The sequence below is a fragment of the Phalaenopsis equestris genome, unplaced genomic scaffold (assembly GCF_001263595.1).
Source record: "Phalaenopsis equestris unplaced genomic scaffold, ASM126359v1 Scaffold232968, whole genome shotgun sequence".
NCBI lineage: Eukaryota > Viridiplantae > Streptophyta > Magnoliopsida > Asparagales > Orchidaceae > Phalaenopsis > Phalaenopsis equestris.
The window spans coordinates 47,536-59,950 of NW_018250925.1; positions in this window are offsets into that span (position 1 = coordinate 47,536).

Below are 12,415 nucleotides of genomic sequence, written 5' to 3' on the forward strand. Positions count from 1 at the left end.
CCGCCGATTCGCCGGAGGCTGCCGGCGAGAAGATTCAGGCGAGATCCCCGGCGGGGATGGGGAAAGGTGGGGAGGTTTCATTTTGGTGGAATGGGATGAGGAGAAAGTTAGCTATTTGCGCTTGCAAGAGAAATAGGTATAAAGAGGAGGAGAGCTAGAAATAAATTTAGACCAGTTATTATGGCAAATTTTCATTAAATACTTAATGAGGATTAAAGCCTAAAAGTATATAACCAAGCACAATTCACAACTCTGTTATTTTATTTAAAGCATATAAACAAAATTAAAAAAAAAGGGTCCATTTACATACACACCATTCAATTCCTATTTATTTATATATCTAACACCTATACTTTATTTCTTATATTTATAACACCTAAAATTTTCTTATTAACTAAAAAATATCATTATCTTAATTTTTAAATTTTAAAAAATATATTTTTCATGCATTGATAAAATGGCATATATGTGTCAAAAATTAAACTTTAATAATTAGATACATGAATACATAAAAATTAAACCCAATCATTTAGCATACTTCCTAACGAAATAGATATTATTAAAATATAAGCGATTTACACATAATAACATAAAAAATTATATGTTTATAGATTTATTATCTAAACTTTATTTTATTTGTCATTTTTTAATTTTAACAATATATAAAAATATCATTGATATTTGCTTATCTAAAATAAAATATTCCTTTTTATGTATACATTTTATAAGCATAAAACTTAGGTATTAGACATATAATTCCTTAAAATTTTATAAAAGAATTTTTATTGTAATGGAAAATATTATTTTTTTTTTCCTAAATAGCTTTTGAGGAGTGGAAGGACATGAGGAAGCAAAATGGGTGGCGCACTTGCTCAGAATTCAAAGCTCGTTGGAGTCTGGACTGAATGGACGGAATGAGGTCCCAATGCAATAAAATAAAATTATTGATTTGTGTAGGTGATTTACGTACATACCACCTAATTCTTCCAAATTTACATATTCAAACACCTAAATTATGGAAAATACCACTTTAACTTTTAGAAATTAGATAAACATTTTTATTATTTCATCATCATAAAAGATAAGACGAAATTCTCGTGCTAGACTTATGGAAATTAATTTAGATTCATGTCGTGTCGGCAATGCATGGTAACTTGTCGGCCAAACAAGTCAACATGTACGTCTACAAAGTGAAAAAGTAAAGACGTTCAGGTCATTTCACATGTATGTGCTTCTTTACAGCTATCATTCCCTCGCCTTTTTGTGGGGTTTTATTTTCATTATTTAGAACATACGACCTTTCAATAGAAGAGAAATTGTCCAACATCTCAACCATAACTCTAATGAAGTTAAAGCGTAAAATCTGATCTTCATTTATCTAATGAACTCATTCTTCCAACAAAAACTAATTTTGAATATTAAATAATGGTTAGTTTTTAGGATTGGGTTCTCAATTTACCAACTTCTTTGTCTAGAATCTATAGTGACCCGCATTTCAACCATTTTCGGAAGCACGTCCATTGTCGACATATTAAGCCAATTCTGAGAAAATATATTTCCCCAACGATATGTCAACGGAAAGAATTAGGCGTGTCAAATAGGATTTATAGGTCGGGTAAAGGTTTGACGTGAAATTAACTCAACTCGAAACTGTTTGACCTGAACATGATCCAAATATTAAATAGGTCAGAAAGTCTAACCCAAACTTGGCTCGTCTCCAACCTGATTGGCACAAATTTGAGACATGTATCTCATTTATTATATGCTTAAAAGCTAATTGGGCTAAGTTCGGTTCAATTTTCAGTTAATTTCAAATCAAGTTGGAGTTAATTTTGTGTTGGTGGGTAAAATTCGAGTTAACTTTGAGTTTGTGGGTCAATGTCAACTTTATGGTTTAACTCGAACCCAGTCTGAAATTTTAATCACGCTGAGATTTTTAACATGAACTTGACCGAAAAATAATTTGGGTCAACCTGAATCCTAATTTCTTGAGCCGAGTTTGCATCGAGTAGGTGTGTCAACCAAATTTCTGACACCCTTCGAAGAAATAAATAATTTTAGTATGATGGATATAAAATAGGGATGTAAATATTGTGATTCTTCTTCTATTTCCTTTTAACTATTGACTATATATTTACATAATTATGAAATTGAAATATACATATAAATTAGCCTATACAAACAAATCTAAAATACTAACAATTCTGTTAAAATGATTAGCCTAAAATATTGGGTTAATATCAACTTTTAAAACCATCTTAATCTCCTTCAACTGCTCTACCTCAAGACCAGAGCTGGGATTAAAATATCAATGAAAAAAGCTCCATCACCAAATGCTTTTTAATTGAAAGACATTTATCTTATCATAATATTGAAACATCCAATACAAGAAATTATGAATTATATTTACAAATATACCTTTCAAGCAGATCGATTAAGGGTCTATTTGGGGCAGTTGCAGCTTATTGAATTATTTGATTAAAAATGAACTGTCGATAAACTAGGTGCGATGACAACTACAAATTTTTATTTTTTTGAAAAAGTCAGATGACAACCAGAAAGCTGCCACCGCACCTAAACAAGTGCGGTGTGAAAATGTTGTTTTCAGCGTTTTTTGAAAACACATAAGCTGCCAAAACACAATTTACCCAAATAGGTCAGGTGCGTTTTCAAAATGTCACCGCACCAAATAGGCTGCCCCAAACAGTCCCTAAATCCACTTATATCCTCTACTTTATTCACATAACAAAGGCACAGCTAATTTCATGATTTGGGGATAATATTTACAGAATTACAGGCTTTTAATATTTATCATAAAACCCATACTGGTATACTTTGAAATTCTCATGGCCTTTGACCTGGAGGAATAGGATGCCGGTTTTGGTCTGGTGGCGGCGGCGAACAATGTGGACGTCTCCGCGGCGCTGTCACTGCTTCAGGAATCGTTTTATCCCCAACTCCATTTATAGCATCGAAGGAATTGATTATATCTACATAATTGAAGAGAACACAGAATTAATTTACTAAAAATTCCTTTTTTCCGTGAGAAATTTAAATAATGATAATAATAAAAACAATTTATCAAATATTTCACCTGGTTTGAGTTGTGATTCTGTGATAATTCTAGCTTGAATTGGAGGGGAAAACAAAGAGGAGAAAAGCAGAGCAACAATGGCGAAAGCCAGGGTGTTGAGAGGCCCAATACAGTTCTTCATATTGCCAAGGCTTTCATGGAGATTGAAGGAGATGGTACTTTTATTTATATATAAATCTATACATATATATATGATAAATCGTTGTTCATCGATCCAATCTTGAGATTCGTGTTGGTATTATGATGTGTGGTGATCACAATGATGATGAATTCCTTATCTTAATTTTGTTTCACTTCAGTTAAAGGCAATTAACATTGAACGGCTGCCATCGCATGCCTTCGCTCTTTCTGATATGTATATATATATTGGTCTTTACATGCATACCACCCAAATTTTATATATTTACACATGTAACCATTAAACTTTGTGTTTACATTTCTACCGCCCAAATGTCTTATATCACATAAAAAATACCACTGTTATAATTTAAAAAATGGCAAATACACATTTCCATGTATGTGTAAGGTGACATCTAAGAATTAAAAGATTATATGTTAGATGTATAAATATATGGAAATGGAATGGATTTAAATTTAATTGGGATAAATTTTATTTCAATAGATTCATTATATCTTTAAAATGTAGCAGTTGGATCCCCTGAATTTAAACAAATATTGATTATTTTCCAACATTCACGTCAAATTTTCACCATGCAAAGGAAACACACCAACAGACTTTGATTGATGCATGAATTGTGTAATTGGTAATAGTCTGGTATTGGTGGGCTTCCAATGTTGATAACATAATTAGCATTAGATTTATTTTAATATGATTTAAATTATATAATAGTAATTCAATATTTTTTTTACTAATTCAATATACAATATTGCAATTCATAACATTAATTTTTTAATACTTTGAATATGATTAAACTTTTAGGATATAATTTTTTTAATTAAATTATCATCTTTAATCTATATATACTATTTTTGGTCATTCAATTATAATAAAAAAACTAAAAATTGATCAAAATTAGAACCCGGCAGTTTATAAAAAAATATATATATCAAATCACCTGTTCAAGCATTAGTTCTATGCAAAAGCAGATTTGAACCTTGATCGAACGACTAATTCAAGGGGTAAATTGGTTGGTTCTATTCGATTTTTAAAACAGATTTAGTTTTATACTTCATATTTGGAAGAGATTTTCTAACCTCTTTTTGACAGCTTGCCTTCAATGTCAGTGGAGACATGGGATATCCATCCATATATTTTAAAGTTTTCATTTTGACTTTTAAATGACGGGACTTTTTAGTTAATTTGGGTTTATAAATGAGCTAGTTATTCTTATGTCAAATTGTCGTCTTTTAACCATTATCACCATACCACAGTTGTTTATCTCTATCATTAGAATCCGACCAAGCATTCAACATTATCGGGTAGCCATCATTCAGTCGCTACCATCAAGCCACCATCAAATCACCATCGTCATTTATACATCAACATCAAACTTCCACCGCCCAATCACAACCATTGGATCGTGTCATTTGTTGAAGAATGTATAGCAGCCATTATCGGACAACCAAGAGTGAGTCAATCTTATTTGACCACTTTCATCACTTATCCCCACCCTTCAACTCATTGTCGCTTGTCTACAAGCATCAAACTTTCATCGTCTAACTCTTGTTATTGGACTTCCACCATTGGTCCATCAATATAAAATCACCATGACACGTCTACCATCATAAAAAAACCATCGCCCAAACTTCATCGTTATATCACTATCTACCATCCACACCATCAGATTGCTTCTTTTATCAACCACAATTAGACTATTATCACAGTAAGCCCATCACCATTCTCAAGTAACTATTATCCAACCTTTATCACTGAATCACCATTTAATTCTAACTTCAGTCCCACCATATCCATCGCTTATCTATGATTACATGACTATAAGCACCACATAATTATTACCTAATTACAATCAGCATATCACCAACATCCAACTATAGGCACCAGAGCTTTATCACTTGATTATGGTCCCCATGACCACTGTCACTCGCTTATAGTCACTGACGATCAGCTATAGCCATTGGGACTCTATCACCAGACTATAACAACCCAATTTTCATTACCAATCTAAGGTCATTAGACCACCATCGCTTTTTTATGAGTTCCTCATTGCTCAATTGCAAGCACCCAATTCTGACAACTCGCCATGATTTTCCAACTCTAGGCACCCAATTATGATTGCAGGCATATGATGAATGCTTGACCTAGTCACCCATTTTTTATTACATGATCAATTATTAAAACTCCATCGCTCAACTACCATATGTCATCTAACTACAATCTCTTGTTTGTCATTTCTTTACCTCTATTTCCCATACGATCATCTGAATACTGACACCCAACTACGACCATCCAACCTATATTGCATGATCATAGTCATCTATCTGCATTTGTTCATGTCTATGACCCCCAATTTTGATTGCAATATCACAACCACATTTCTTTGATCCCCAAACATATCACCCATCTACAATTATCAAAACTCCATCGCTCAACTACATTCAATCTCTTCTCTATCATTACTTGACCTCTATTATCCAACCATGATTATCAAACTACTGACACCCAACTATGATCATCCGACCAATATTGTTTGATCATAGTCAATTTTTTGCAATTGCTCAACTTCCTTTGCCCAACCACATTTTCCTATCTACATATGTCCAATATCAGCCATGTGATTACTATCATCCGACCATAATCATTCGACCAGAGTCATCCAACCACATTGCATGGCCACATTTGTTTGTCTATGGTTGCTCAACCTTTCTCATCTGGCCACACTTTTTTGTTTTTCATAAACTTTGTTGATTTATTATGATCATCCAACCACAAATTTCATCAATAATTACTCGACCTTCATTGCTAAATTATAGCAGCCTAAAAATCACAATCTTACGTCTAAAGTTATCTAATCGTTGTTGCTCAAATACACTCACTTGATAATTACAATCACATGAAGGGCGTCATTGTAATCTATGACACACTAGTGAAATTACTTCGCCTGTACCTTACCCTCTTTATTTTTTTCTGGGTCTAATTATGATAATTTTTTATGATTATTTCACTAAACAAGCTTATATACATAAAGAAAAAGAGGACAAACAATGCAAAAATAAAAACTGCGACAATAGAGTTCGAGCTTTCATTGTCTAAAATAAGTGAAGTACTCAAAAGCAAATTAATGGTATGGGTAATGTTGTAATTTAATTCTGAATCGGAATACAAGAACATTTAATCGAGCTTAGGCGTGGTGAATATTTTAGTTTTGGGGCCACTGGGGTTGTTATGATTAGGCTCCGGCGCTGGTGGCGAAAACTCAATTTCCCTTGCTAGCCTCCTGAGCCCATCTGTTGCAATCAAGCCCACGTTTTCTGCAGGAAGAACAGAATTTAATTTAAAGAAGTAAGAAGGGGCGGGCGTTTTCATTAAGACACCACAAACATTAGAGCCCCCTAATAGAGAGAAAATATTGCGATCTGGACTCCGTCGGGATAACGACGGACACATACATTCGAAATTTTTTCTTTTTTTTTCTTTGGGTGTATCATGTCCGTTGTCTGGAGGCTGCTTGCACACAATATTTTCTCCCTAATATTAGGGTTTCACCTATCGGGACACTGCAAAAAAGCATAATGTTGTACTTGTTGTATATGTTTTACATGTTATACTCATTATATTTTATACAATATTCATATATTCTTACATCGAATTCTACACATAATATTCTCTGTCAATACTGCGAGATAATTGGGATGTCATGGAATGAACATCCAAGAAAAGAAAAAAAAAATTTTGTTACGTAAAAACAAATTTCAATGCAAATATCACAATTAAATTTATTTTTTTCGGTCTGGGGATGGTGAGACGGTTCATTAGTTTGAGGCTATTTTTGTACCTAGTTAAGCAAGTTTAATTTTTATAATTATTTTTATATAATAGTATTTTAATTTTGTTATTAGTTGAATTCAAGTTGGTTGAAATGGAGGAATGCATCGGGTCTATTGTGTGATTGAAAATGACCGCTTAGACTGAGGAAAATTTTATAAGATGGTGATGAGATCTGCAATGCGTAATGGTTGTTGCAGAGATGAGAATGCTTAGGAGAATGAGTGAGTTGACATCTAGAGACAAATTTACTGAGAAATGAATATATTTATGATAGGGTTGGTGCAATTCCACTACTCCAGTGGTAAACAAGATTAGATAGAGTCGACTTAGATTGTTTGGTCACATTAAATGACAAGCATCTGATGATCCGGTTATGAGAGTAAATGTTTTAGATTCGACTTATGTTAAGAATGACAGAGGTGGATCTAAAAAGATTCGATCATATTGCATAAAAAAATGATCTTAATCTTTTAGAATTAAATGAAAATATGACACTCAATAGGATGCAATTCAGAAAAATGATTCATGTAGCGGACCCCAGTTAAGTGGGATAAAGGCATATCGTTGTTGTTGTTGTTTTTGCTGTATTTAACTTTGTTGTTATTTTAAGCACTTGAGAAAGCAAATTTTAAATAGGTTTGGATTCTAATTTTAAATAGTTTATGTAATATTTTTCAATTTCAGCTGTTATTCAACAGTTTATTTCAGCTAAGGATACTCTTTTTTAATTTTTTTTTTAATATAAATGTTAATTATTCTCTCAATAAATTATGGTTTTAAAATTTTAATTGATATTTAATTTATTCATATATTATTTAATAATTTATTCTATGTGGATACTCTCAGTTTAGCAGCTTATTTTTAATATTAAAAAATATGCTATAAACAATCGATTGTAGGCTTAAAATCCACTTCAAACATTCAAATATTACGTTTATTGTTACATTCAAATATCAGTAATGTTAACAATTGACAAAATTAAAAAAAAAATTACATTTGTTACACGACGGTTGGTTTGCTGCAATGCTTATCATCAATGAGTAAGTTTATGAGATTATGTTATTAGAAACTATTAAATACAGAGAATAGCTTTTAAAGTGAAGTTAATCTCTGTTAACACAAACAATACGAATTTATAAGTGATTTAATAAGTTAACCATATGCATAATTATTCTTAAAAATTAGCAAACCTATTCAAATTTAATTATTTTGTTCCATGAGTCAATTTCAATGTTAATAGATTCATGAGGTATATGTTGCTCTAGTAAATCTTAGCAACTAATGGTTGACAATAATGTTTATCATTCTTCCAAGCAGTTGCACTCATTTAGGGTTGTAGTGTGGCCGGGTTAAGTTGAATAAGTCATGAATTGAACATGTTTTGGTCATATAAGTTGTTCATTTTTACTTAGCTCAGTCTGCGAGCTCTAATATATATGTTCATGCTTTGCTTGTTTTTAAGTTTTTTAATAATTATTCTTGATTTCTGCACAACTTTCTTTACTTTAATTCAACAAGTAATTAAATGAGTTAATAAGTAAGCTGAAATTTTGAATAAGTAATTGATTTTTTATGTAAAGTTATAAAGAAATATTTCTATAAATATAAATAAAACCAATCAAATAAATTTTGAATTAGCATATATTCATATATTTTATACTAATTAAATAAGATGATATATAAGTTGTAAGTAAGTTTTATTATAATCAAATAAAGCAAGTTTATTGAAATAAGAAAATATTTTAGAAGATTCACGGTGGTAGAACGATAGTTTAACATCTTAGTGTTGAACGAAGATCTAGTGCGAACACAAATAAATGAAAAATAGTTGGAGTAGACACCATAATTTTTACTTGGAAAACCTCTAGAAAGAGAAAAAACCACCAGGTCTAACTTAGTCAAAGTAATCTATTATGTAATTGTAGGTACATAGATCCACTCTTCTCTTGAATTAGAGAAGTTGGAATAACAAATATGAAAATAATAGATGTAAAATAGTAGTTTAGCAATAATAGCCATAATTGTGATACCATAATGGTGGTCCTTGGTTGTAATATCAATATTTCACCGCAAAGGCAGTAGTTGGTTGCTATAAATATAGCAGTTGGCTATAAAAAGTATAGTCGATAGTTTTAATAGCGACAGCTGGTCATAGAGTTCATAGTTGAAGCTACAAGAATAGTTGTTGATTACAAAGGTTGTACTTTGTTGCAATAAATGCAGTAATTGGTCATGAAGACTGTAGTTAGTGGTTGTAATAGTATGTTATACAGGTCATAGTTGGAAGTTGTATCATTAATAGTTGGTCAAAAAAGTTGTAGTTTATTGCTACAAAGGAATAAGTTGGGCATGAAAGTTAAAACTGGTGGTTGTAATAGTGGCAGTTGGATATAGAAGCCGAGTAGGAAGTTTTACCAAAATTAGTCGGTTACAAAGGTTGTGGTTGGTTGCTATAAAAGTAATAGTTGACCATGAATGTTATAGTTGGTGGCTACAATAGTGACAATTGACCATTATAGAGTGTGGTTGGAAGTTGTACTAGTATTAGTTGGCTACAAAAGTTATAATTGGTTGCTGCAAAGACATCACTTGACCATAAAAGTTGTACTCGATAATAGTTGTATTTTGTCACAAAGGCAGTAGTTAGAAGTTGTAACAATATTAGTTAGCCACATAGATTATAGTTGGTTGCTGTAATGGTTGTACTTGGTTAGAGAGACCATATTTTGATTACGACAATTGCAAGCAGTGGTCATCGGTCGTTGTCGGTAGGCGGTGATGGCTAACAATGGTTGATGGTGGCCGATGAGTGGTGATAGAAGGTGGACGATGGACAGTGGTCGATTGTGGCCGTAACTATGGAAGCTGGTGTTTACTTATCAAGTCTTTAATACATTTGTTAAGCACAATGGTTGTGTTCATGATATTTTGTTTAGAAATAGGTGTCATTGGCAACAAGTAGTCTATTACTCATGGCGACAGGCAGTGATGGTCGGTTGTGGTCGATGGTGATTGACAAGCAATGGTCGATGGTTGTTTTGCGACTTCGAAGGCCGATAGTTACTACTTGGGTCTTTAATACAAGTGTTAAGCACAACAAACAAATTCATAAATTGTTCAAGTTTAACTTATTTAAAATTTTAAATGTTTGAACTTGATTTGTACTTGTGTTTATAACAAGTGAACGAGTATTTAAATGAGCTAATAAATGAGCTAAAAATTCAAATGAGTATCTACATATGAAAAAAAATATTAAAAGAAGAATTAAAAAAATTAAATGAACTAGTATTACAAAGTAACTCATAATGTGAAATTATTAATCAATGGTTAAAATAATTAAGAAAAATCAAAGGCTTACCGATGAAGTATAATAAAAAAGACTAAACAAAAGTGATGTTCGTTGGTGAAGGTCATTGGTGAAGGCCTTCTTAGGTAACTTGGAGAGGTCATTGGTGAAGGCTTCAAGAAGAAGAAGGCCAAGGGTGCTTGCCTTCTTCATTCTCCCTCTTCCACTCCTTCATCTTCATCTTCCTCTTTTCTTGCATGCATGAGGTGGCATTCTTGAGAAGATCGGGACGAGGCGTCCACTCTCCTATACTAAAGAGGAGCTTCACCCTAGCTTGGGGGAAGGTCGTCGGAAGATCGACGGACAACTGGACAATCGGTGGTCTACAACGTCGGACAAAGACGGCTTACGAGTGTTGGTCGATAGTGGTTGGCGGCTACGGAGGCTGATGGTTACACGTTAGTTTTTCAATACATATGTTAGGCACTGTTGTCATATTCGAATACGATGCTTGCAAAAAGAGGTCAGCGACGGTGGGCGGTGACAATCGATAGTTATTGAATGCTACATAGGCCGATGGTTTATCAGGTTTTCATTATAGATGTTAGCCATAGGTGTTGTATTCGAATTATGACGTTTGCAAACAGGGTCACAGGTGGTCGGTGGTCTTCGACGATTAACAGACGGTGGTCTATGGTAGTCGGCAGTTGTGGAGACTTGTAGTATCGTTTGGGACCTCATTCCAGAACGGACTCTGAAATTCCTTTTTTCCCCCTTTCTCCTCTCAAGTGAAGAGAGTAGGACTATTTCTATGTATTTTTTAGAGGCGTTCTAGTCTTTTGACGAATAAATTTCTTAACCATCTTATCAAACAGTCCATATTTATCCCACATGATCGGAAGGGTGATTTGAATACCTTAATGACCTCCTAATTTTGCAATCTTAGGTCATCGAGATGCTCGAAAAAATTATAAATATGTCAAATTTAGATTTTTTTGAGCATTCAGATGATGGTTCAAAATCTCAAAATGTGCTTCAATGCTTGATCTGGTATTGATTGGACTTAAATATAACTAATTTGGTATCATTGGGTTCGTCTTGTCAAGACTAGGGCTGTCAAAAAAGCTCGTTGTTCTCAAACAACTCGTGTTTGGCTCGTTAAGTAGCTTGTGTTCTGCTCATTTGTTAAGTAAACGAGCCGAACAAGAAAAAGTTTTTAAAGCTTGAATTATAAACGAGCCGAACACGAACAACTCTTTGTTCGCTCATGTTCGAAATAAAAAGTTATTATATGATAACATATTAGATATATTATTTATATTATAATATATTATATATATTTATATCTAAGTTTAAATCATAATAGCTTGTGTGATAAAGTGGTTAATGAATTCTTTTGCATACATTTGATCCATGTTCGTATCCAATACTTTACATCCATTTTTTCAATTTAATTTTAATGAGTTAATTTCGAGCCGAACACAAGTTGAACATGAATACGAATATTTAAATCGAGTCCGATTACAAGTTGAACATGAATACGAATATTTAAATCGAGTCGAACACGAACACACTGTTCACGAGCCGATTTCAAGCACGAACAGTTTCGAACGAGCTGAACACGAGCCAAGCCTGAGCTCGCTCAAGATCAACTCGTTTACAGCCTTAGTCAAGACAACCAGTTTGACTCTCAAGATCAGCTCGTTTACAGCCTTAGTCAAGACAACCAGTTTGACTATAAGCTTGATGAAATTGGGGCTAGTTTTATCTTAAATTTAAATTTAGAAGAAATTTGATAGAAAAAGCATCGAGTTTAGTGCTAGACCAAAATTTGTTAATGACATATCAATATTAAATTATAAAAATTTACTGTTGAATATATATATAAATTAATTTAGATTAATAATATTTTTAAAATAATATATCATATAACTATAAATTATTTAACAAACTATTTATCGAACAATAATCGAGTATTTGTAAAGCTGAAATCGAGCCAGCCGAGTATATTATAGTTTGGACTTAGCTTGATACACTTATAAGTTGTTCATGTTCGGCTTGAGCTCGT